Raw genomic sequence first — 27,394 nt, forward strand, 5'->3', positions numbered from 1 at the left:
GCGCAGACGTTCAAAATGGCGGCACGTGCATGCGTAGAAGCGGCGAATCACGACCCGTGCATGCCCAGACATGGTTTGTGTTCTGCTCAGGTTGCGAACGGGGCTCTGGAACGGATCCCGTTCGCAACCAGAGGTACCACTGTATTCTGTTTCCAGTACTGAGGTAGATAGAGCAATGGTCAAACTCAGGCATCCCCAACCTTCAGCCCTCCAGATGTTTTGCACTACAGTTCCCATCATGCCTGAGCACTGGTCCTGTTAGCTAGGGATCATGGGAGTTGTAGGCCAAAACATCTGGAGGGCCGCCGGTTGGGGACGCCTGGTCTAACTCGATACAAGGAGTTTCCTGAGTCCCGACGAGGGAAGCAAAAGTAACTTCGGAATCGCGAGGCTTCCTCCCCTTGCTAGGAAAAGCTTCCCTTGCTGAAACGCCCTTCCTTTTTTAAGATGCAGGAATAATGGAGGTGGCCAGATGTCATTAGCAAGCTAGCAGAAGTTGTCAACTGCCCTCTTCCATAGCTGTCAAGTGTCCCTTATTTGAAGGGACAGTCCCTTATTCCAGCGCCATGTCCCGCTGCTGTCCCTTATTGATGGATGTCCCTTAAATGTCCCTTAAATGATGTCCCTTAAATTTCAAAGGAAGCAGCTCCTCTCCCTCCCTCCCTCCCTCCCTGTCGACCTGGGAGGAGAGGGGCTCCAACTGTATTGCTTGGCTGTGTTGCTCACCCAATAAGAAGTCTAAGAACGACTGGGGGGTGGAGCTTGAATGCCTTGTGTGTGGCTAGTTAATGCAAGCTGAGGGGGGTTTTGAATGCTGGACGCCATTTTGGTGCACGTGCTGCTGCAAACTTTGCAGTGCGAAACCAGGCCAGGGAGCCATCAAGTTGAGGCTGCATAGGCCTTGTGGCGCATGTGATTCAGATTCTTTTCAGTTGAACCTCTGGTTACAAAGTTGGTTGGACAGTGTTCTCGGAGCTACCAGCATGAGTTTGACCAGACTGCAGGAAGACTGGAGTGCCTGGAACAGGTGAGGCTGCAGGTCCCTTATTTTGGCTGTTGGTCCCTTATTTTCAAGGCTGCTGGTCCCTTATTTTCAAATCTGTAAGTTGTCAACTGTCCTCTTCGCCTTGGCTGACAAGTCAGAAGACAGCTCCACGATGAATGGGGGGGGGGGGGGAGCAGCAGCAGCAAAAGAGAGAGAAAAGGCCCTCCCCCTTTTACGAGGCCGGGGAGCATGCGTATTAACGCCAGCAGGGAAGGGAGGCCCCTTTCCTCTCTCCCGTCCGCGCCCTTTCCTATTCCGGGACAGGCTTGCGAGCGAGCAAGCGAGGCGGAGGCGGGCTGGTGGGGGGGGGGGGGCGCTGTTGAGAAAGCGCGCGCGCGCGCGCCAAAGCGGGCGGGGTTTTGGCAACCTGGGAAACGGAGCAGAGGGAGATCCCACCCCCACCCCCCCTAGTCCACCCACCTCTTTCTCCAGTAGGGCTTTTCCCGTCGGGGCGGCTGCTGCAGCTGCGCCCTAACTCACCCGGCACCCCAAAAAGAGCTTTTTGGGGTGTGTGTGTGTTGCGGGGGGGGGGGAGTGCCAAGTGAGTGGCCCTGGGGGAGGAAGCTGCGGATGACTTTGCAGCCGGCGGAAGGAGCAGCAGCAGCAGCAACTGGAGGAGGCAGCGGCGACGACGGCGATTGCGGTTTGAGCAGCGGCTGCAGCAGCGGCGGCGGCGGCGCCGGCGAGCTCGGGAGCCCCGTGGAACGTTGAGGCGCCGGGAAGGAAAACACCCCCCATTGTGACGTCGCGTTCTTCGGAAGTGGAAAGTTTGTCCCAGCGTTCGAAAGGCGCGCCCGCTCGCCTTTGATCTCCTGGGCTCCCTCGCTCGAAAAGAAGGGACCCCCCCTTCCTCCCCCCGCGGCCAGAGGAAGCGGCTACTTTTCTTTTCCCCCTCTCCCGCTGCTTCTTCCAAGGTGAGTGTGGCGATGATGGGAGGCTTCTCCCTTCATTTTCCCTGGGTGGGTGCGCGCACGTTTTTCTGCCCCCCCCCCGCATCCGGAGCAACCCCTCCCCTCCCCACTGGGGGCGGCGGCGGTTCCAACACGTGTGCCCCTGCCCCGTAACGAGGAGAAGCGCGGGCGTGGGTCGGGGGCTCGCTCGTAACCTCTCTTGCCTGACCGATCGTGTGAACGCGTGGGGTGAGACGGCTCCGGGCTCCTTCAACCGCCCTTTGAATCTTACACCCCCCATACCGATTTTGACAGAAACTTGGGGTGGGGTTTTTTACAGCTGCACTTCGCTTCTTTCGCCCTCTCCACTCAACGTACACGCCTTTCCAGAAGTTGCCCAAAATCCTTGCAAAAAAAGGAAAAGTTTGCAAATCTTTGAAGTTGGGGGCTGCGATGAGCAGGAGGGGCGCGTGGCTTTTTCACGACCCCGGCTGCCTTCCTGTTTGATTTCCGTACAGATTCGTAGAAGCGCCTGCAGGACTCGATTTTTTTGGGGGGGATTAGGGGTGTGGGGTGGGGTCTGATTTGGCAAATCTGGTAGCTTTAACTCGCTTGCAAAGAGAAGCGAGGCGGGTGTGGGTCTCGCCTTTCCCCCCCCCACCCCACCGACGTTGGAAACTTCTCCTGGGTGGGACATCTGGGGTTTGAATTAAAACTGCCGTTTAGACAGGAACAAGCGGAGCGAGCGCTCGGGCGGCTGCGGACGCGTGTTCGCTTTCCGGAAGCGGCGCGCACGCTTGCCTGAAAGAGGTGGGGCGGGGGGGTGACCGGAGCAAGCAAGGGGGTCTTTCTCTCTCTCTCTCCAAATCTTTAATGTGGGGAGGGGCTGCCCACCCCCCCGTTCTTTCCCTGCTTGGACAGTACTTTGCTAGATTTGAATCGGTGCCACGTTCAGAAGACGCCCTAGAGAGCCGAATCTGGTGTGTTGTGTGAATTGTGGCACTGTCTCCGAACTGGAGGGATTCGGGTGGGGCGGGGGGGTCTAATTCATCTGAGACTCCCTTGGAGGGGGGGTAGAGAGGGGCTTGGACATCTCATTTCCTTCCAGTTATCTAGGGACCCGTCTCTCCCTCGCCGCCCCGCGCTTTTCCCTTTGTTACAGCTGCTCACTCAAGAGCAAGCGAAAACTTCTTAATAAAGGCAAAAGACACGTGTGAGTTTTGCGCTCTCGTCTGGATGGTGCCCTTTGGCCTCCCCCACTCCGGTCACGTAGAGCTCTTTGACCCAGTTCCTCTGTAGCAATAGCAATAGGGGGAAGGCGTTGAGCCGCGGAGGAAATCTGTGTGAACTCATTTTTGTTTCCATTCAGATCTTTCTCTGTGTGTTTCATTCTTTTCCATTTCTGTCTGCCAAAAAAAAGGGGGGGGGAATCTGCAGCTTCTTGGAGGTTGCCATTTTGAAACGGGGGGGGGGGGGGAGTTGCCTCGGTTTTCGTTTTTTAAAAAGTCCTGGCGTGATTTTGAAATGCTTCTCGGAGCCTGATTTCCATTTCGTTTTGTTACTTCCAGTATGGAGGAGAGAAACTTTCCTCTGCGTCTGTGTCTAAAACTTTTGTCACCTGTTCCTGAACTTGGCTGAGAATTATTTTTCTGCCATGCCTCTTTTTGTGTGTGTCTTCCTTCTCCCCTGTCCCAAAGTATTTTGAATTTTTGGAGATTTTTTTGGGGGGGTGGGGAGAATGACAGACACCTGGAAAAGTAGCGTGGCAATAAAATCAAGTCTCCGTCAACGTAGAAAATTCTTAACGCTCATGATTGCAAACTGGGTGAGTGGGGTAGCCTTGCAGAAACCCACCCACTCGCAATTAATAACTTTTTCGGCTGCTGGGCCCTAGCAAGGAATCGAAATCAAAACCCCAGGTTTGAAATGAGCGTGGGGAGTACATGAGTCTAGGAGTCTCTGTAAACTTGAGAGTGACCTTCATACCTGTCCTGTGATGTTTTCTTCCATTGAAGTGGCTTTTGCGCGTGGGAGAAGTTAGGAATCAAAATGGAAGGTCACACTCTTGAAATTAGGGACGCACACAAACACAACCAGATCACGGATTTGGAGCCAAGGCAGGCTCACCGGAATGAGCCCTTGTGACCCCACTGCCAGTCCCTTTGGGAGGTTTGCGGTGGAAGAATCCCACCCCCCTCACTGAGATCTGGTGTGGTGTTCAGGCGGGTTTTAGGCTGGGGAAATCCTTTTTTCGGATCCTTGCTCAGCCCCAAAGCACACTGGAAGGCCTTTTGCCTTCCTTGCAGGGTGTTGTGAGAATAATAATAATAATAATTTATTATTTGTACCCCACCCATCTGGCTGGGTCTCCCCAGCCACTCTGGGCAGCTTCCAACAAAGATTAAAAATACATTAAAATGTCACACGTTAAAAGCTTCCCTGAACAGGGCTGCCTTCAGATGTCTTCTAAATGTCAGGTAGTTGTTTATCTCTTTGACATCTGGTGGGAGGGCGTTCCACAGGGCGGGTGCCACCACCGAGAAGGCCCCGTGCCTGGTTCCCTGTAGCTTTGCTTCTCGCAGTGACGGAACTGCCAGAAGGCCCTCGGTGCTGGACCTCAGTGTCCAGAATATAAGGCAGGGGTAGGCAACCTGCGGCCCAATCGCCTTCTCAATCCGGCCCATGGACAGTCTGGGAATCAGCATGATTTTACACGAGTAGAATGTGTCCTTTTATTTAAAATGCACCTCTGGGTTATTTGTGGGGCTTTCCTGGTGTTTTGACATGAGTAGAATGTGTGCTTTTATTTAAAATGCATCTCTGGGTTATTTGTGGGCGCAGGAATTCGTTCATTATTCCCCCCCCCCAAAAAAAATATATATATATAGTCTGGCTCACCACATGGTCTGAGGGACGGTGGACCAGCCCCCTGCTGAAAAACTTTGCTGACCCCTGATATAAGGGGATAGATCACCTGTGGTTTAGAAAAATTGGGGTGTTCTTAGTTTCCCATACTTTCCTGTTAGGGGATTAGGAGAGGACTTCTCCAGGAGTCCTTGCTTGTTCTGGGTTGGAGAGAGAAAAAAGGGAGGGAGGTGTTATTGTCGGGTTTCTGTGCTGCTTTGAGCAGGGTCAGGGTTCAAGTGCCACCCCTGCCGCAGAATCCTTACATGACCTCGCTGGCCACAGTCCAGAGCAAAGGACGTGTATCAACGTTCTGCTGGAACGAACAGGACTCTGAACCTCCCGTGGGCTTCCCCCACTGCCTCCCAGTCTCACTTCCCCTCTCTGTGAAATGGGTTTAAAAAAGCACTCGTTTTATTATTACTTTCTGCCTTTTGGCCCCAAAATTAGGTTAGGCTGAGAGGCAGCGGTGGTGACTGGCCCCAGGTCAGCTGGTGAGCTTCGTGTGGCCCGGTGGGGATTTGAACTCGGGTCTTGCAGGGCCTAATCTGGTGCATTTCACCACTGGCTCTCGGGGTGATTTGTGAAGGCAAATTCAGTACTGTACCTGAGCCCATGTCAAATTAAGGGCATAGGAAAGAGAGACCTGTGTGTGTTTACTCCTTCTGCCCTAAACTGCTGGGACGCAATCTGCCCCCACATTGGCCAGCTAGATGTCTATGGGATGCTCACAAGCAGGGCACAGGAGCAGTAGAATTGGAGAGTGGGAAGGGCTCCCCAAAGGTCATCTATTCCAACCCGCTGCAATGCTTATTTTGCCCCATGTGGGGCTCGGACCCACAGTCCAGAGATTAAGAGTCTCATGCTCTAGCCGTCTCTTGGTGTCCGCAATCCATAGGCAGCGTCCCTCTGATCCTGGAAGCAAAATATAGCCACCAGGGATAGCTCAGTCGGTAGAACCGAGAGACCCTTGATCTCAGGGTCAAGGGTTCGAATCCCGTGTTGGGCAAAAAATTCCTGCATTGCTGAATTCTGTGACCTTTCCTCCAGGGAGCTCGACTACATGGTCCTCCCCAATATTACTCTCACAACAACCCTGTGAGGTAGGTTAGGTTGCGAGGCAGCTCCTGGCCCAAGGTCACCCAGTGAGAATCGTGGTTGGGCAAGGACCAGACCCCTGCTCTCTCCCAGGGCCTGGTCTGACACTCTAACCACTACACCACACTGCCTGCCTGCCGTTATCTGGACGCCCACAAATTCCCCCACCCACGCGCTACTACAACTACTATTTTCGAGGCCTCAGATGTATGGGGAGAAGGATCTTAAAACCGAATGCCAGATTTGGCATTCTGGAAATCTGGATTTTAAAAAAAAGCCCCACAAGGTTCTGGACCTTATGACTGTGACTGTCAGGGGTCAGATTGAAAGTGGGGGGGGGGGCGAATCCTTTCAGATAGGCAGAAGTCAGATTGGTAGGATTTTTCAGTAGGGGTGTAATATTAGTAGGGGTTTATGTGCCCCCCCCCTTGAATAAAACAAGTAGAACTAGACAAGCTTTCGGGGAAAATTTGGAACCGGCGAGACCAGAGATTTACCGAGGACGGGAATAAATTTACAGAGTATATTAAGAATATATGTGAAGCTCAATTAACATTTGTAGGTTTTCAAGAAGCTCTGTGATAATAATGGAAAGAAATATTGTTTTATAATAATTGTTAAGATTAATTTGGTTAAAAAAAAAACCAAAACAATACAGATGCAAGAAATGTGAACAATTGTGAAAACATGAAAATTTCCAGAAAGGCTGAAGGAAGTCTGAAAGTGGAAAGATTAGAATTGGATGTATAATTCAAATGGAATGTTTTTCATTTATTGTTAGATTTGAAAATTTTATAAATATTTTTTTTAAAAAAAGAATAAAACAAGTAGAACTAGCCATGCAAATCGTGCAACTCTGCAAATTTGAGGAACGCTGTTGCAGTAATGCCGATAACGACAGCAGCAGCAGCGAAAATAATTTTATTATTCGTACCCCGCCCTTCTGACCCGACCGCCGGCCTGTTTCGCATTGCCATAGCGCTGGCGGCGGCAGATGGAGCGTTTTGAGGCTGGCACCCCCCCAAAAAAAAAAATCTGGGGGGCTCCCTGTGCATGTCGGTCGGCCACTTCTAGGAATGGGAGAAGCGAGACCGTTAAATGGACCGTGAGAAGCAGTGGAGGAGAAGGCAGCCAGGGGGTGAAGGTGCAGAAAGGGGAAGTGGTTTGAAAAACCGGGAGGGAGAAGCTGTTGCAAAGTAAGAAGGAGCCCAAGAGAAATAGGGTGAAAAGGCAGGAATTAAATCGGGAGTGCCAGAGTCGCTAGGGCAGGAGTAGAATCACAGTATCCTAGACTTGGAAGGGACCCCGGGGGGTCATCCATTCCAACCCCCCTGCAACGCTAAAGCATCAATAGGAGTATAGCATCTAGATCAAGGGAAGTAATAGTGCCACTGTATTCTGCTCTGGTCAGACCTCACCTGGAGTACTGTGTCCAGTTCTGGGCACCACAGTTCAAGAAGGACACTGACAAACTGGAACGTGTCCAGAGGAGGGCAACCAAAATGGTCAAAGGCCTGGAAACGATGCCTTATGAGGAACGGCTAAGGGAGCTGGGCATGTTTAGCCTGGAGAAGAGGAGGTTAAGGGGTGAAATGATAGCCATGTTCAAATATATAAAAGGATGTCACATAGAGGAGGGAGAAAGGTTGTTTTCTGCTGCTCCAGAGAAGCGGACACGGAGCAATGGATCCAAACTACAAGAAAGAAGATTCCACCTAAACATTAGGAAGAACTTCCTGACAGTAAGAGCTGTTTGACAGTGGAATTTGCTGCCAAGGAGTGTGGTGGAGTCTCCTTCTTTGGAGGTCTTTATGCAGAGGCTTGACAACCATATGTCAGGAGTGCTCTGATGGTGTTTCCTGCTTGGCAGGGGGTTGGACTCAATGGCCCTTGTGGTTTCTTCCAACTCTATGATTCTATGATCCATGACAGATGGCCATCCGATCAGCGGTTCTCAACCTGTGGGTCCCCAGATGTTGTTGGACTACAACTCCCATCACCTCTGAGCTCTGGCCTTGCTAGCTAGGGGTGATGGGAGTTGTAGTTCAACATCTGGGGACCCACAGGTTGAGAAAGGCTGGTTGTCGTTCCGGACTATAAATCCCATCAGTCCCTGCCAGCGTGGCCGGGGATGATGGGAATTGTAGTCCCGCAAGGGGATGCTTCCCTGCATGTTGCCTCCCCTGCGCTAGAGTGACGCGCAGCCCACATTTTCAGAGGCGGAAATGGAAGTTGTCATTAACCCCGGATCTCTGTGGGTGTAGGGTGACTATGCCCCATCCCTTTGGGTAAATAAGTAAATAAATCTACCCTTCATTCAGGAAGTTAGTGGGAAACTGGGTCAACTTCAAGCCCCAGAGAACGGTGCGAGTCTAGTCTTTCTGCCTCTAGGGCCGCTACGGAGTCCTCACTTCCGGTTCCTGTTCAGAAGCTGCTGTTTGCTTGGCGGAACTGTGGTGCCGTTGTTGAGAATCGAGTCCTCGCATGTGACTAGTCCTCAATGCAATGGCTGTACTGTGTGCGTTCACCTCTTTCTAGCGAATCAGTTGCCCCCAAAGAAGTTACCCGTATTTTTCGCTCTATAAGACGCACCAGACCACAAGGCGCACCTAGTTTTTGGAGGAGGAAAACAAGGGGGGGAAATATTCTGAATCTCAGAAGCCAGAACAGCAAGAGGGATCGCTGTGCAGTGAAAGCAGCAATCCCTCTTGCTGTTCTGGCTTCTGGGATAGATGCGCAGCCTGCATTCGCTCCATAAGACGCACACACATTTCCCCTTACTTTTTAGGAGGGGAAAAGTGAGTCTCATAGAGCAAAAAATACGGTAGTTGTGTCTGGGGGGTGGGGGGGGAGAGAAAGGAAGGAACCAACTCTTCCTATCCAGGTCACCCGCCAGAGATTTTGAGCTCGCCACAGGTGACCAAGCGGACGACTGTTTTATATAAGCTTTGCCTGATAATGGTTGCCACCTTGAGTGTCATTGTCTGGGTACAAATTGCCAGAGGACATGGTGATGGGACCAGCCAAAGGAGAAAAGGGGGAATGATTCTGGAGAAACGTGGCTGGAGTAGGCAGCAGCTGGGGCATGTAAGGGTGAATATGATGAAATAAAATGTAAGCCAGAGCACCCTATTTATTTATTGGATATTCCTGCATTGCTGGGGGTTCATAGAATCATAGAGTTGTAAGAAACCACAAGGGCCATCGAGTCCAACCCCCTGCCAAGCAGGAAACACCATCAGAGCACTCCTGACATATGGTTGTCAAGCCTCTGCTTTAAGACCTCCAAAGAAGGAGACTCCACCACACTCCTTGGCAGCAAATTCCACTGTCAAACAGCTCTTACTGTCAGGAAGTTCTTCCTAATGTTTAGGTGGAATCTTCTTTCTTGTAGTTTGGATCCATTGCTCCGTGTCCGCTTCTCTGGAGCAGCAGAAAACAACCTTTCTCCCTCCTCTATGTGACATCCTTTTATATATTTGAACATGGCTATCATTTCACCCCTTAACCTCCTCTTCTCCAGGCTAAACATGCCCAGCTCCCTTAGCCGTTCCTCATAAGGCATTGTTTCCAGGCCTTTGACCATTTTGGTTGCCCTCCTCTGGACACGTTCCAGTTTGTCAGTGTCCTTCTTGAACTGTGGTGCCCAGAACTGGACACAGTACTCCAGGTGAGGTCTGACCAGAGCAGAATACAGTGGGTTGGACTCGACAATTCTATTATTGATCTCGCACCATTTTTTCCAAGGAGCGTAAGATGGCATGAACGGTTCTCCCTCACCACCTCGTTTCATCTCCACGACAACCTGTGTGGTAGGTTAGTCTGAGAGGCAGTGGCTGGCCCCAGGTCACCCAGGGAGCTCCATAGCCGAATGGGGATTCGAACCCTGGTCCCCTGCGTCCCAGCCTGGCACTGACCGCTATACCGCACTGGTTGGCTGACTTTCCTTGGGGTGCCCAGGTCTTAAGTTGCCCTGGGGAAAGTTGGGAAGGGCCTGATTAAGATGGGGAAACACAGATCAGAGAATCTAGTCCAACCCCCTGCAATGCAATGCAATGCAGGAATCTCAGCTAAAGCATCCATGACAGATGGCCAACCAACGTCTGCTTAAAAAATTCAAAGGAGGAGAGTTCGCCACCTCCCGAGGGAGACCGTTCCTCTCTCAAACAGCTCGTATCGTCAGAAAGGGTCTTTTATCCCCTTGTTTAGTTGTTTAGTCGTGTCCGCCTCTTCGTGACCCCCTGGACCAGAGCACACCAGGGACTTCTGTCTTCTACTGCCTCCCGCAGTTTGGGCAAACTCATGCTGGTAGCTTCAAGAACACTGTCCAACCATCTCGTCCTCTGTCGTCCCCTTCTTGTGCCCTCCATCTTTCCCAACATCAGGGTCTTTTCCAGGGAGTCTTCTCTTCTCATGAGGTGGCCAAAGTCTTGGAGCCTCAGCTTCAGGATATGTGAGCAGTCAGGGCTGATTTCCTTCAGAATGTAGAGGTTTGATCTTCTTGCAGTCCATGGGACTCTCAAGAGTCTCCTCCAGCACCAAATGCAAAAGCATCCATTCTTCAGCGATCACCCTTGAATTTTGTGGGAGATGTCATTGAAAGGCTCGTCCCCCCCGCATCCGGCTCACAACCAGCACGTCTGCAGCCATGCATCTCCCTAGCCCCTGCTTCCCCCAAACAGCCGCCCATTGTGGAGCTTTCCCAATCCAGCCCTGATAAAACTCAGGTATACTATATAAGCTAGGACGCGGGTGGCGCTGTGGGTTAAACAACAGAGCCCAGGACTTCCCGATCAGAAGGTTGGCGGTTTGAATCCCCGCGACGGGGTGAGCTCCCGTTGCTCGGTCCCAGCTCTTGGCAACCTAGCAGTTCGAAGGCACGTCAAAGTACAAGTAGATAAATAGGTACCACTCTGGGGGAAGGTAAATGGCATTTCTGTGTGCTGCTCTGGTTCGCCAGAAGCGGCTTAGTCATGCTGGCCACATGACGCGGAAGCTGTACGCCGGCTCCCTCGGCCAGTAAAGCGAGATGAGCGCCGCAACCCCAGAGTCAGCTACAACTGTACCTAATGGTCAGGGGTTCCTTTACCTTTACAGTGGTACCTCGGGTTACAGTGGTACCTCAGGTTACAGATGTTTCAGATTACAGACTCCACTAACCCAGAAATAGTACCTCAGGGTAAGAACTTTGCTTCAGGGTGAGCACAGAAATCGTGCTTCGGCGGCGCAGTGGCAGCAGGAGGCCCCATTGGCTAAAGTGGTACCTCAGGTTAAGAACAGTTTCAGGTTAAGAACGGACCTCCAGAACAAATTAAGTTGTTAACCCAAGAATTTACAGTGGTACCTCGGAAGTCGAACGGAATCCATTCATAAAGTCCACTCGACTTCCAAAACGTTCGGAAACCAAGGCCCGGCTTCCGATTGGCTGCGGGAAGCTCCTGCAACCAATCAGAAGCTGCGGAAGATCTTTGGGCTCCGAAAAATGTTCGCAAACCTGATGTACTATTTCTGGGTTAGCGGAGTCTGTAACCTGAAGCGTCTGTAACCTGAATCGTCTGTAACCCAAGGTAGCACTGTACTCTTCTATATTGCATGGGGCCGATTGTAACCTGAAGTAGAGATCATTGAGGGCTTTGTTAATTTTGATATTCTCCTGTTTCCTGCTTCTCTTCAGCCTTGTATGGACTGTGGTGCTTGCCCGCAGCCATGGGGAAGATGCTATCAAAGATTTTCGGCAACAAGGAGATGAGGATCCTCATGCTGGGCTTGGATGCCGCCGGCAAGACCACCATCCTCTACAAGCTAAAGTTGGGCCAGCCGGTCACCACCATCCCCACGGTGGGCTTCAACGTGGAGACGGTGACCTACAAGAACGTCAAGTTCAATGTCTGGGACGTCGGAGGGCAGGACAAGATCCGCCCTCTGTGGAGACACTATTACACCGGCACCCAGGGGCTGATCTTCGTGGTGGACTGCGCCGACCGCGACCGGATCGACGAAGGCCGGCAGGAGCTCCACCGCATCATCAACGACCGGGAAATGCGAGACGCCATCATCCTCGTCTTTGCCAACAAACAGGACCTCCCCGACGCCATGAAGCCCCACGAGATTCAGGAGAAACTGGGCCTCACGCGCATTAGGGACAGAAATTGGTATGTCCAGCCGTCCTGCGCGACGTCGGGGGAAGGACTTTACGAAGGTTTAATGTGGCTTACGTCCAACTACAAATCATAATTCTAGGGCTATATATCTATATCTATATATATATATAATTTACGTGCGCACACACAAAACGAATCTCTAACCAATGAATCCTAGAACATATATATATTCTCTTTTCCTCCCCCCCCCCCCCCGTTCCTTCTCAACAAAAAATTGAAACGGATTCTTCGCTCTAGCAGAAGCGGAGAGTTTTCTCGGCAAAGGGGTGTGGCAGCAAGTCTGTCCACAAGAGATTTTTCTCTTACTCTCTTTTGCCTCCTCCTCTGTCCTGGGAGATGGCAGTGTTGGATATATGCTGATGGGAGCAAGGGGGGGGGGAGACCTTTAGCCCCAACCCTATATACGAAAGCTATGTCTGCTAGGTTTCCATGCTTTTAATCTTTCTCTCTCTGCCCCCCAACTCCTGTGGTTCTCCAAACTGTGGTGTCCTCAGCCTGAAAGCTGAGCTGCCTAGTGGGCAGAGCTTGGCGAGGTTGCCCATGCCATAATGGCACTGTGTTTGGGTAGGTGGGCACCTTGTTGAGAGCGAGGGAGGGATTCTGGTCTCCTTGCTTCGCGTTCCTGCCTTCCACAAGCCTTGGGTTCAAGGGCCGCAAGTAGACGGGCTCCCCTTGGCCCATTTTTGCAGGGTGGGTGGGTGGGCACGGGAGAGAGACACTCCCCCACCCCGAGACGAGGCGTGTTCAAGTCCTGGTGCCATCCTGTGCTGCCGATGGAGGTTCACATTCCAGAATGCCTCGCTTGCTGCAGGCTGCGCCCTGTCCTTCCTTGGCTGGGAACACCTGTCTCTCTTTCCCTGCCTCTCCCCTCTCTCTTGACCTGCTCAACCTGCCGGGGTTGCCTGCTTGGTGCAGGCAAGGATGTGCGAGGCCAACGCCCAGCCGAACCAGTTCCGCCACCGCAAGGTGGGTGGAATTGAAGGAACCATTAATCAGAGCTGGGGCTGGCTCCCTCTCGCCGGAGCCTAGATCTTCCTGATGGAGGCGGCTGGAGCTTCCCTCCACTTTTCCAGCAAGGGACAGGTGGATTTTTTTGGGGGGGGGGTTTACAACTCTGGACAGCTTCCTGGGCTTTCTACTTGACTTTGGGTTGGGGAGTTCCTGGCTTGAAATCGGGCTTGAAAACAGACCATCTGGGTCTGTTTTGCTCCTCTGCCCTGTTCCGATGCCATCCTTCTGCAAAACTCGTTTCCCCAAACGGGGAATCGCCTACGCCACCCCCTTCTCTCTTTTCCCATCTCCGGGCCACAGCCTTGGCTAAAGATCTGCCTTGCCAAGTTTCCCATCCTAGAGAAAGGACCATTGGACCCAGTATTTCCAACCTGGTGCCCTCCAGCTCTTTTGAACCACCACTCCAAACAGCCCCTGCATTTTGGGGGGTACCAGGTACACAAGGCTGATTTAACTCTGCTTCAGCGGTGGTTGAGACCGTCTTCCAACTTGGGAACTACGTGTTCATTACCGGGGTGTGTTTGTGTGTGTGTGTTCGATGTGAGAAACGTGCTCCACCGGTTCTTTTCCAGGTGGGTGCAAATTCTCCTCGCTTCCTAATCTTACCGACAAAGTTGGTAAACTTTTTGGTCCATAGCAGCTTAAACTAAGTGCAGGATCCGAGGCACAGAACAAATAAGAGTCTTCTTTTCAGGGACCATGAATCACTTTGCCCTGATTTCACACTTCTGCTGTAACTTGAGATCTATTTCCTCTTATTTCCCACCCCCACCCCCCTTTTGCATTTGAGGCCGATTCTTAAGAAGCAGTGACCAATTTGGGGCGGAATCTCTCTTTGTCATCCCTTGATTCACCCTGGGCAGGGAGGACTTGCAAATGACCCCGCCCTTCCAAATTGCTAGCTTTTGAACTTGAAATGGATTCGTCCTCTGTCCCCACCCCACCCACCCAGCAAAATGGGTCTACTCAGGTAGTCGGGCATTTCCACCTCCCTCCCCTTCCTGCCTGCCCAGGATCGCAAATTTAACTTTGCAAACTTCTTGCTTGGATTCCTTGTTGGGTGAGAAACCTCCCATTCCTTTGACACAAGATCCGGTTAGTTTTCCCCGATTTCCTTTCGCCCCCTGAACTAACAGGTGAGGACCGTGTGTGTATGTCGCAGGGGCAAATTCTCGGTGTGAATGGTTTTTTGGCATTGTAGCGGGGAAAAAGCTTTCTTCTCTCGTCCCCCATGAAAAAGAGGCAGCCGTTGCATGGCCACATGGTTCAGGCCTTGATTGTCCTAATACCCCTTGTTTCGATACGCACAGGGGTCCCCAACTGCAAGCTGCATCTTAAGGTAGATTTTTATTTTTGCTTATTGCACGGGGGCACGGATCGGGAGCCTGTTCCTCTGTGCTTTGGAGAGAAAGGAAACTGCTTGTTCTCTGGAAAACACCGACTCGTGGTGGTGGAATTGCACGGAAGGTACCAAGCGATCCGGGTAGGGTCTTTCCGCACACCCACCGCTCCCTGGGACCTATCGGGCCTCGTGCTCCTGCTTTCCCCACAGAGAAGTCTTGCCCGCTGTCCTTTGCACCATGTTCCCACACCGCAGCCTGCTCTGCTTGGGTGTGATCTTTTTTGAGCAAGCGTGACTCATAACTCCCACAAGGAGTGTTCGTTCTCTTCTCTCCCCCCCCTCCTTTTCAGTAGGGGGGAGGGAGCGGTTCTGCACAGCTCAGCGAGCTCTTAACGCACATCTGCAGCAAACTCTTCGTCCCTCCTTGCCAGTCTTAGAGCGGCAACCACATCTCGCCTGCATGACCCCCCTCCCGAATTGAACCTGCGGCGGCGAAGGGATCTGTGCCTCTTCCTTCCCCCCCCCCAAATACCCCCTTGCACCCAGGACCAAGAATGGTGTGGGACTTGAATGCAGAACTCTGTGCCTGAATTTCATTGTGGCAATATTTTGTGCAAATGCACCTCTCATCCCCTACCCTACAGAACGGAAGTTTCGACGCTGATTTTTTGTGCCTGTTCAAACCCTTGATTTTTGCTCAGATCCCTGAATAGGGGGGATTATTATTTTTTGGGAGGGAGGGGTGTGACCAGGTGTGCCCCCCTCCAGCTCCTGATGGCAATCTTTCTTTTCTCCCCCAAATAAGCTGCATTTAACCACGGTTAGAAACGGCACTAGAAAAGTACACTTTGAAAGTATTTCGCGGGGTGGGAATTTTCTCTCTTTAACATTCCTGCGCTGTATGTTCCCCCCCCCCCTCGCTTCCAAAATCACCCGATCGCACCATGCACTTCTCTTCCCGCCCCCAATCTTGCTGACATTCCAACGGATCTGCTTTGCTTTGGGGGGGGGGGGTGGGCAGGATCCGCCAGTCGGATTCCCGGGCGATCGCGTCGGAACGAGACAGAATTTAAAAGTCAGGTGACCGCCATCTGGTTAGGCGTTCCGAGATAATCCAATTCCGCTGGCACGAAACGTGTGTGACCGCGGACGTCATCGGGAATTTGTGTGATGGGAATTCAGGCTTGGGGTGGGTGGGGGGAGGGAATAAAACCTCTGGCCTCTTTCTCTCTCCCAGATATCTTCTGCCTCCGTTTCATTTCTTGGAAGTAAAATGTTGCTTTGGGCTGTTTCCCCCAAGTTTTTTTGGGGTGGGCATGGGCTGTGTACTTTACCTTGCAAATAAATAGGTGGAAAGACGTCATTGTTTCCCCCCCCCCACCTTATGATGAAAAATAACCCACCTTAAACAAAGCTTTTCAAGCCGCAACACCTGGGTAGCGTGAATGTGGCAGCCAGTTCCCTGCGGATTCTAGGGCACAGATGGCTGCAAATTTAAGCTGGAAGGCAGTGGTTAATTTGGGTGGACCAGGCCTTAATTTGCTGGCGAAGATCTGAGATCTTAGCCACTATGATACGTGTATTAATGCACTTCTCCCCTGACTTGGAAAGTTCTGTGTCGGTGGTGATGATATAAGAAGGCACTTAATTTCCCACCTCCTTGTTCAGTCACTCTTACCCTGCCTCCCTAGTTTTTTGTGTTTTGTGGTTTTTTTTTTGCCTGTGTAGTCACATTAAAATAATTCCCAGATCACGCACAAGGGAGGCACGGAGGTGCTCTGTTTCTTGCGGGTGGGAGGGAACGATGTGTGTGAATATATCTGGGAGGGCTTCTGCGATGTCAATAAGGGCTTCTCAGTTCCTGAACGGACGAACAAGGTACTTTTTGTAAACAAATCTGCAGCTGTCTTAACTGGAATACATTGGGTTTGTCTTCGGGATTTTCTTGGTTCCCTCCTCTTCCCCCCACCCCCACCCCCGAAAAAATTATGTTTTCTTTCTTCCCCCTGACTAGCAAAATGAGGGGTGTGTTTATCAGATGCTGATCTGCATATGCAAATGTACTGTACATTTAACGCTGGAATTTCTTTTGGAATCTTTTCTTTCAGGTTGGGGGATATTCAGACGTGTCTTGTGGTTATGGGTTCCCGGGGTGGGGGAACACCCTAATCTTTACAAACAAGGGCTCACTTCAGCGAACTGTTTTTTAAAAAATAAAAAAATAAAAATAAATGATTTTTCTTTCTAGCCTTCATGAAAATTGTGTGATTTTTCCTTATTTAAAACAAAAAAACGAGAGAGAGAAAGAAATTACAACTTCATTGAGGTTCGTCTTATCAGCCTTACAGATAAGCCCTCAAGTCTTATGCTGGCTCATTTGCCTACAAGTGTCTGTGATAAAAGGTAAAGGGACCCCTGACCGTTAGGTCCAGTTGTGGCCAATTCTGGGGTTGCGGTGCTCATCTTGCTTTATTGGCCGAGGGAGCCGGCGTACAGCTTCCGGGTCATGTGGCCAGCATGGCTAAGCCGCTTCTGGCGAACCAGAGCAGTGCACGGAAAAGCCGTTTACCTTCCCGCCGGAGCGATGCCTATTTATCTACTTGCACTTTGATGTGCTTTCTAACTGCTAGGTTGGCAGGAGCAGGGACCGAGCAACAGGAGCTCACCCCGTCGCAGGGATTCGAACCGCTGAACTTCTGATTGGCAAGCCCTAGGCTCTGTAATTTAGACCACAGCATCACCCGCGTCCAGATTAAGACTTGGGGGGTGCACTTGCCTGCTGGTCGCCTAGAGACTCTTCCAACTCTCCGCAGGCGACCAGGTAAGTAGCAAATACAAGGCTGTGGCTTATGTTTGTAATTCAAAAGTGGTTATTTTCTGCAAGCGCAACACCTCCTGTAGTGTCTTTTCCTTCTTTGTCTGTTAACAGCCGCGCGGCAGGCAGACATTCACCAGGTCCATTTTTCTTGGCTGTGGAAATTCAGCGTACAGTGGTACCTCTGGTTGTGAATGGGATCTGTTCCAGAGGCCTGTTCGCAACATGAAAAGAGCGCAACCCGCAGTGGCGCGTCTATGCACGCATGGGTTGTGATTCGCTGCTTCTGTGCATGCGCATGACGTCATTTTGCACTTCTGCGCATGCCCGAGTGGCGAAACCCGGAAGTAACCCTTTCTGGTACTTCCGGATTGCCGCGGGACGTAACCTGAAAGAACGTACAGTGGTACCTTGGGTTACAGACGCTTCAGGTTACAGACTCCGCTAACCCAGAAATAGTACCTCGGATTAAGAACTTTGCTTCAGGATGAGAACAGAAATCGTGCTCCGGCGGCAGCGGGAGGCCCCATTAGCTAAAGTGGTGCTTCAGGTTAAGAACAGTTTCAGGTTAAGAACGGACCTCCAGAACGAATTAAGTACTTAACCCGAGGTACCACCGTAACATGAAACGGACATAACATGAGGTACAGTGGTGCCTCGCAAGACGAAATTAATCCGTTCCGCGAATCTCTTTGTCTTGCGTTTTTTTTGTCTTGCGAAGCACGGCTATTAGCGGCTTAGCGGCTTTAAGAAAAAGGAAACAAACTCGCAAGAATTCGCAAGACGTTTCGTCTTGCGAAGCAAGCCCATAGGGAAATTCGTCTTGCGGAACGACTCAAAAAACGGAGAACTTTTTCGTCTTGCGAGGCGTTCGTCTTGCGAGGTACCACTGTAATCAAAAAACTCCACTTAAGTGGGTCCCAGTTTCATTTACATATGGCAGGGGGCGTCACTTCATCACAGCTTCAACTTTCCCCTTGAGGTGGTTAATTCTATGGACCCAGCTCCTCCCTCAAAGCAGGAGGCTCTGCAGGGCTGTTCTGTGATGCAGCTATTTAGCCCAGTGACTGACATCTCGATCACAGTGGAGGGTCTAGGCCTCAGAAACGAGGAAGGGGGGAGAAGCTGCAGGACCCGCCAGATATCATAGAATTGTAGAACTTGAAGGGACCCCATGGGTCATCTACTCCAGGGGTCAGCAAACTTTTTCAGCAGGGGGCCGGTCCACTGTCTCTCAGACCTTGTGGGGGGCTGGACTATATTTTGGAAGGGTGGGGGGAATGAACAGATTCCTATGCCCCACAAATAACCTAGAGATGCATTTTAAATAAAAGGACACATTCTACTCTTGTAAAAGCACCAGGCAGGCCCCACAAATAACCCAGAGATGCATTTTAAATAAAAGCACACATTCTGATTGTTAACAGATTAGATAAGATAAGAATTTATACAATTTTACAGTATGCAGAGAATAATACGTGTTGAGAAATCAGAGAGGAGCTGAGGGAAGTCTTGGGGGGGAGGGTTTGATGGGGAGGTGGGGGAGAAACGGGGGAAAATAATGAATATATGTTTTGATATTTTGATATGTTGAAATTGTTAATAAACAAATAAAAGCACACATTATACTCATGTAAAAACACCAGGCAGTCCGCACAAATAACCCAGAGATCCGTTTTAAATACAGTGGTGCCTCGCAAGACGAAAAGAATCCGTTCCGCGAGTCTCTTCGTCTAGTGGTTTTTTCGTCTTGCGAAGCACGGCTATTAGCAGATAAGCGGCTTAGCGGCTTAGAAAAAGGGGGGGAGGAAAAAAAGTCTGAAAAACTAGCAAGACATTTTCGTCTTGCGAAGCAAGCCCATAGGGAAATTTGTCTTGCGAAGCACCTCCAAAACGGAAAACCCTTTCGTCTAGCGGGTTTTTCGTCTTGCGAGGCATTGGTCTTGCGGGGCACCACTGTAAAAGGACACATTCTACTCATGTAAAAACACGCTGATTCCTGGACCGTCCGCAGACCAGATTGAGAAGGAGATTGGGCCGGATCTGGCCCCTGGGCCTTGGTTTGCCTACCCATGTTCTACTCCAACCCCCTACAATGCAGGAATTTGCTAAAGCATGACAGAAGCCCGTCCAGCCTCTGTTTTATACCTCCAAAGGAGGAGAGGTGTTGGTCTGCAATGTCCACCAGCCTTGGAGAGCATGGCCAATGGCTGGGGGTGATGGGAACCATAGTCCAAGTCATCTCTGTCCCAGTGGAATTACGGGCGCCGCAGAGTGCCCATCAAATTCACTCCTCTCCTCTCTCTTGGCTGCTCTGTGTTTTCCTTTTATGCACTTTTTCTCCCCATTTCAGCCTTGACAGGGCCTCCTGATGGCAAGACTACAATTCCCATCATCCGCCTGCTGTGGCTGATGGGAGTTGTATCTGACAACACGTACAAGGCTATGGGTTCTGCCCTCCCTGACTTATATATATATAATTTTTATTAATTTTCAAGCATATTAATTATCATGCATTCCACAAAATTTCATCTCATACAATCTTTTTGGACTTCCACCAGCACCTCTGATGATCTTCCATTTTTATAATTTGTTCTACATTTCTTAAATTCATATTGCCTTAATTATCACAACTAACACCATCCTTTTCATTCAATAAAGCAATAATTCCAATTATTAACCTTACAAAACTTCCTGGAAACCTACAAATGTAATTTGGTCATCACAACTACTTTTCAAATAGCCCGTAAATTTACGCCAATCTTCTGTGAATCTCTTGTCCTGCCGGTTTCGAATTCTTCCCGTTAGTTTATCTAGTTCTGCATAGTCCATTAGTTTCATCCTTCAGTCTTCTTTCATCGGTAATTCTTCTTGCTTCCAATTTTGTGCCAATAATATTCTTGCTGCCATCATTGCATACAGAAACAACTTACAATCACTTCTAGTTATATCATCTCCTACAATGCCTAGTAAAAATGCTTCTGGTTTTTTAATAAATGTATATTTCAACATTTTTTTCATCTCATTATAAATCATTTCCCAGAAGTTTTTCACCTTTTTACACTCCCACCACCCAGATGCTGCTGAACTACAATTCCCCTCATCGCTGGCCATTGGCCAGGCTTGCTGGGGCTCATGGGAGTTGTAGTCCCACAACATCTGGAGGACCAAAGCACCTCTAGGCTGGAACCTCCCGTTAATTCTGACTTTCCCATTTCGTGCCAGTTTCGGAACATAGCAATGGGACCAGGGAACGCCTGTTTTCCTGAATGTTTCCTTCTTAACCCGCATTTGAGCCACAAAGGTGCCGTTTTAAATGGTTACGGCTGCACACAAAGATTTCTGGAGACCCTTCTTCCCCTTCCCAGAGCTACAGTTCCCAAAACGGCTTTAACAATCCCAATTCACAAGGAACTTTGGAGAGTTGTAGTTCCATGACGGGAATGGGCTTCTCAACAGCACCCTCATAACAAACTACAGCTCCCAGGGTGCTTTGTGGGAAGCTGTAGAATTGAACTGAAATGTATGGTGAGACCCACCCGGGAAGAATGGCAGCTGAAGTTGATGGACTATATGGAACTGGCGGAAATGACTGGCAGAATCCGAGACCAGGGAGAAGAGTCGGTGGAAGAAGATTGGAAAAAATTTAAAGATTATTTACAGAAATATTGTAAAATTAATGAGTTTTAGATAAATGGTGGAATGAAGTTATATGGCTTTGGCAGAAATGTTATAAGGAACTAGGTACAGATAGATTGTTAATGTATTAAAGGGGGGGGAACTGGGTTAGAATATGTTAAGATTAATTATAGGACAGAAAATAGATGAAGATGGAAAGGACTTGCTGAAATAGTTAATTGAAGTGGAATACAAAAAGGGAGGCGTGAGGAAGTCAATGAAACAAGTGAATGAAAGTTAAGACTGAAAATATTGGAAGTGTTTTTAATTGTTTTCTGTTTTGTTTTGTTAATTCAATGTTTTATGTAGTGTTTTTGTTTTTGTTTCTGTATTTTATTATGTTAAATCTTTCTTTATTCTTTTTGTAATCTCTAAACTCTTAATAAATATTATTTTTTTAAAAAATGAAATGTATGGTGAGGCCCCTCTTCCCCTCGGAGAACTACAATTCCCAGAGCCTCCCTAGGAAGAGGGACAGGTTAAACCACTCTGGGAATTGTAGCTCTGTGAGGGGATGAGGGGCTCTCCTAACGCCTCAGCGCCCTTAAACTACAGTTCCCAGGATTCTCTGGGGGAAGCCATTTACATGTGCAGTATGAAGATATCCACAATTTCTGGCAGAGTCTCTTTCGGGGCAGCTCTGATCCTCACGGAGGGTGAAGGGAAGAGAGGGACAATTAATTTCTGCTTTTCTCCTGTGACTTAACCCGCTTGTGACGTCCGCGGAGTCTTTTTCTGGTTCCCCTTTAATTTAAGAGGTGAGGTGCAGCTGGGACTTTGCACCGATGACCGGGGAGCTGCCAAGCGGATGTGCTGCTGTCAACAGGTTTTCATTTCCCCTTTTCTAAACATAACAAAAGAGAGGTTTGTTTGTTTCTTCTGCTGTTGAGAGGGAAATATTGCATCGCCTCTGCAGCCGCCTCCTGCAACCCTGTGCCCAGATGGTTTGGACTGCAATTCGGGGCACCCTCTTAGCCAGCACAGGGAAAACCCGCTCGGAACAGCCGCCTGCATTTCAAAAAGCAAAACACGAAACACCGTTTTCTCCCCACACCCATTCTCCAACATGGTGCCCTCCAGATGTTTGGGGCTGATACTTCCCATCAGCCTCCATCGTGCAAAACATTTGAAGGGGCATCAGGCTGGCAAAGGGTGTACATGGGTTGTTTATTGCCAACCTGATGCCCACGGGCAAGTCTAGGCCTCCTAAGAAGAAAGTTATGCATCAAAATGTTCAGGTACCTTATTATTATTAATTAATTATACCCTACCCATCTGGCTGGGTTTCCCCAGTCACTCTGGGCGGCTTTCAACAGAATATTAAAATACAATACACTGGTACCTCGGGTTACATACGCTTCAGATTACATACACTTCAAGTTACAGACTCTGCTAACACAAAAATAGTGCTTCAGGTTAAGAACTTTGCTTCAGGATGAGAATAGGAATCGTGCTCCAGCAGCAGGAGGCCCCATTAGCTAAAGTGGTGCTTCAGATTAAGAACAGTTTAGGTTAAGAATGGACCTCCGGAACGAATTAAGTACTTAATCCAAGGTACCACTGTAGTCTATTAAACATTAAAAGCTTCCCTAAACAGGGCTGTCTTCAGATGTCTTCTAAAAGTCTGGTAGTTGTTTTTCTCTTTGACATCTGGTGGCAGGGTGTTCCACAAGGCGGGAGCCACCACTGAGAAGGCCGTCTGCCTGGTTCCCTGTAACTTGGCTTCTCGCAATGAGGGAACCGCCAGAAGGCCCTTGGCGCTGGACCTCAGTGTCCGGGCAGAACGATGGGGGTGGAGACGCTCCTTCAGTTATACTGGACCGAGGGCGCTTAGGGCTTTAAAGGCTTTTAAGCAATTTCTGTATGGTTTTCCCAGTAGTGATGTATGGAAGTGAGAGCTGGACCATAAAGAAGGCTGATCGCCAAAGAATTGATGCTTTTGAATTATGGTGCTGGAGGAGACTCTTGAGAGTCCCATGGACTGCAAGAAGATCAAACCGATCCATTCTGAAGGAAATCAGCCCTGAGTGCTCACTGGAAGGACAGATCCTGAAGCTGAGGCTCCAAGACTTTGGCCACCTCATGAGAAGAGAAGACTCCCTGGAAAAGACCCTGATGTTGGGAAAGATGGAGGGCACAAGGAGAAGGGGACGACAGAGGACGAGATGGTTGGACAGTGTTCTCGAAGCTACAATCATGAGTTTGACCAAACTGTGGGAGGCAGTGGAAGACAGGAGTGCCTGGCGTGCTCTGGTCCAGGGGGTCTCGAAGAGTCGGACACGACTAAACAACTAACAACAACAATATTTTCCTGGTACTGAGGAATGTTCCTTTTTGCTATTAGGCGGCTAATTCTATTCTAGCCTGCATTAACAGAAGCATAACATCCAGAACCTCTCTTCTGCCCCTAAATCCTTTTCACATGCACTGCTAGTAAGCCAGGTATCTCCCATCCTAGGTTTGTGCACCTGTTTTTTCCTGCCTAAGTGCAGAACCTGACATTTTGTCCCCGTCGAAATTCATTTTGTGAGCTTGGGCCTGGCCAGGTCTCCAATCTGTTAAGGTCATTTTGAATTCTGATTTTTTGCACGCGGCCCCAGGATAACTCAAGAGAGGACTCTTAAAAGCACCGAGACACCTGGGGAAAATGGTTCGTGCGAGGTGCGGCTTCTGGCAGTCCCCCAACGCCTTGCTGCGACACCAGTGGGTTGTGCGAAGTGGGTGGGGTTTTGTGGCTTGAAGGTGTGGCGCCGCACCTACTTTTGAACACAACACCTTTATTCTTTCTCCTCTTAAGCAGGTAGGGCTTTGTCACTGGCAGGGCTCCAGGGTGGGGGTTCAAGGGCCGTGAGCCACGCAGCTTGCAAGGCCGTTGCGGTTTGCATTCATTTGCGCTATCCCAGCAAGACTCTCATGCCTTTGGCAGCTGTGTGGCAGGCAGGAATTCCACGGGTCTAGCTTTTGCTGTTGCATTTCATCTCCATTCTGGGAAGCAATAATCCCAGTCTAATTGCTACCACGGGATGCGGGTGGTGCTGTGGGTTAAACCACAGAGCCTAGGACTTGCTGATTAGAAGGTCGGCAGTTCGAATCCTTGCGACGGGGTGAGCTCCCGTTGTTCGGTCCCTGCTCCTGCCAACCTAGCAGTTTGAAAGCACGTCAAAGCACAAGTAGATAAATAGGTACCGCTTCGGCGGGAAGGTAAACGGCGTTTCTGTGCGCTGCTCTGGTTCGCCAGAAGCGGCTTAGTCCTGCTGGCCACATGACACAGAAGCTGTACGCCGGCTCCCTCGGCCAGTAAAGCGAGATGAGTGTTGCAACCCCAGAGTTGACCATGACTGGACCTAATGGTCAGGGGTCCCCTTTACCCTTTAATTGCTACCACGTGCCATGTAGCTTTTATTTTTTAAAAAAGGCACAATTGGAATCCTGCCATGAAAATAGGCTGCAACACTGATAACAACATTTATTTATATCCCACCTTTTTTCTCTGATAGAGGCTTAAAGATAATAGTTACTGTTAGAATCATAAAGTTGGAAGGGGCACCGGTGTCATCTAGTCTAACCCTCTGCAATGTGGGAATATTTGGCTCCTTCTTCTTTGGCGATCACTCGTAGCCGAGTAAGATTGTCTTCCATAAACACGGTTTTAACAATGAGTCCGTAAGTGACTGTGGAGGCCAATTCTGGATCCACACGTCCTTCCACAGTGGGGACATTGGTTTCTGGCCGGGAGCAGATCACGGTGTGGATTTGCCAAGCGTGCCTTCCTTCTAGCGCGTTTCTCCCTTGCGTCCTGAGTTCGAGTTTCTTCAAAGCCTATGACACCTTTGGTAAAGGCTGTTCTCCAGTTGGAGCACTCGCAGGCCAGTGTTTCCCCATTGTTGGTGTTTATACTACTTTTTTTTTTAGATTTGCCTTGAGATAGTCTTTAAACCTCTTTTGTTGATCACTGGCATTACACTTTCCATTTTTAAGTTCAGAATAGAGTACAGTGAAACCTTGGGTTGAAAACATGATCCGTGCGGGAGGCACGTTCGCAACCCGCAGCGTCCACAACCCGCACTGCCGTGTCTGCGCATGCGCGTGACGCGATCCAGTGCTTCTGTGCATGCGCAAAGTGCGATTTAGCACTTATGCGCATGCGCGAGCACCAAAACCTGGAAGTATCCCGTTCCGGTACTTCCGGGTTTCGGCGCATCCATAACCCGAAAACACACAACCCGCAGCTATCGCAACCCGAGGTATAACTGTAGTTGCTTTGGAAGATGATCATCAGGCATCTGCACAATATGGCCAAACTCACAACCTTGGGGAAAAGAGTCTCATGCTCTACTCACCGAGCTAAACCGCATAAAGACAGTAAGAAACACAAAAACAACAGATGCGTTTAAAACACAACTGAGGCCCTAACAAATGGGACACTCAGGGTAGAGACCAAAACTGGGAACACCCATTGGAAGAAAAATATCTGACCCCGTCTATCCTACCTTCCATGCAAAGGGATACCAGCCACCACCCAAAGCCTTCAGTGCTGGGAGGTTTTTTTTAAAAGAAGGAAGGCAAAGAAGACCAACTTTCTAGTCCTCAAGATTTTAGTGAGCAGCTTGTGTAGCCAAGCAAGGCCTCCCACCTTCCAGGGATGCAGCTCTTTGTGTTACCTCTACCCTCTACCCTGAGATGTCTCACCCTTCCCTGACTGTAGGGAGGACAGCTCATTCGGTAGAGACACATAACCTCGGGGTTGTGGGTTTGAGTCCCACGTTGGGCAAAAGTTTACTGCATTGCAGGGGGTTGGGCTGGATGATCCTTGTGGTCCCGCCCGGCTCTATGATTATATGACATGGATAGGCAAACTAAGGCCCGGGAGCTGGATCCGGCCCAATCGCCTTCTAAATCCAGCCCGCGGACGGTCCGGAAATCAGTGTGTTTTTACATGAGTAGAATGCGTCCTTTTATTTAAAATGCATTTCTGGATTACAGCGGTACCTCGGGTTACATATACTTCAGGTTACGTATGCTTCAGGTTACAGACTCCGCTAACCCAGAAATATTAACTTGGGTTAAGAACTTTGCTTCAGGATGAGAACAGAAATCATGCAGCAGCGGGAGGCCCCATTAGCTAAAGTGGTGCTTCAGGTTAAGAACAGTTTCAGGTTAAGAACAGACCTCCAGAACGAATTAAGTTCTTAACCTGAGGTACCACTGTATTTGTGGGGCTTGCCTGGTGTTGCAGAATGTGCCCTTTTATTTAGAATGCATCTCTGGGTTATTTGTGGGGCATAGGAATTCATTCATTTTTTCTCCCAAAATATAATCCGGCCCCCCACAAGGTCTGAGGGACAGTGGACCGGCCCCCTGCTGAAAAAGTTTGCTGACCCCTGTTCTATGACATCGCCCTGAACTGCCTGTGCGTGTGGATTTTTCCTGTTCACGTACCGCAAAAGCTTTCAAATGCCAGGCACTCAAATCCGCCAGCTCCCTTCTCTCTCTTCACAAAGCCAACCTCCCTTGTGTTGTGGGAGACATTCCTCTTTTGAGTAGGAGGGTCCTGATGAACCCAGCGCCTGCCTCTTGTGAGCCGAGGCTCAAGGTCTAAGTGGGGAACTGAATCGAGCCCGTGGGAGAAAAGGCTACCTTCCTTTTATTTCAAAACCGAACATGCCTCTGGCAGTTTCCTTCAGCTCCTTAAAGTTTCTTTGTTGCCGCGTTTCCTAATGGGATGGACAGTGTAGCAAGGTGTCCGAAGGCCAACTCTTTCTGCTTTTCTCAGGCCACTCTGTTCCAGAGAGAGTGAGCTTTGGGGGGGGGGGGTGTGGGATTTGCAGTCCTCAAAATCCTGGAGCCAGGCCTGAGCGTAGGAGGAAAAAGAGCAGAGAGGAAGGGTGGCAGCCAGGAGTTGGCAAGCTGGCGAGCTTTGCCAATCCACAGTCCTGCACGTGCTGAGGTCTGGAACGTCTCACTACGACGGCGACGCCTGGTGGGGCAGCGGCGCAGAGGCAGCTGCGGCCTTTTGGGGCCGGTCCAAGCCAAATATTAAATGCCGGAGGGTGGGGGAAGAAGGCACAGAAGCCGAGCCTGTCTCTTGAATTGTTCCTGTCTGGCGGTGCTGTTTGGAGCAATGGCTGGTTGCAGGAACACAGAGAGAGTCCAAGCAAGGTTTTTCTGTTGTGATAGGAATTTTATGTCTTAGATATATGGTAATGTTCATAAGTGTACCAACCAAACACCAGTGGCGTAGTGTGGGGGGTGCAGGGGGGGCCGGCTGCACCGGGCGCAACATCTGGGGGTTAGGGTTAGGGGGCGCAAATCCACGGGTTAGGGGGCGCAAATCCATGGGTTAGGGGGCGCAAATTACTTGCCTTGCCCCGGGTGCTGACAACCCACGCTACGCCACTGCCAAGCACATACATAGATCAGCACAGGAAGGCCAACCTGGAACCGTTTTTG

At 50.0% G+C, this 27,394-nt stretch overlaps 1 long non-coding RNA gene and 1 pseudogene across 2 annotated transcripts in view; one reads left to right on the forward strand and one right to left on the reverse strand.

The window, feature by feature from the left end:
• LOC310851841 overlaps positions 1-27,394 on the reverse strand; it is a 140,060-nt gene that overhangs the window by 4,550 nt on the left and 108,116 nt on the right. The gene's annotated exons all lie outside the window — the stretch shown is intronic.
• LOC310851752 (ADP-ribosylation factor 6 pseudogene) lies at positions 1,228-16,711 on the forward strand (annotated as a pseudogene). The gene is made up of 2 exons (XR_014568550.1): positions 1,228-1,959; positions 11,612-16,711. The product of XR_014568550.1 is annotated as an ADP-ribosylation factor 6 pseudogene (transcript).

Source organism: Podarcis gaigeae, assembly GCF_964106915.1.
Source record: "Podarcis gaigeae genome assembly, chromosome: 8".
In the NCBI taxonomy this organism is placed as follows: Eukaryota; Metazoa; Chordata; class Lepidosauria; order Squamata; family Lacertidae; genus Podarcis; species Podarcis gaigeae.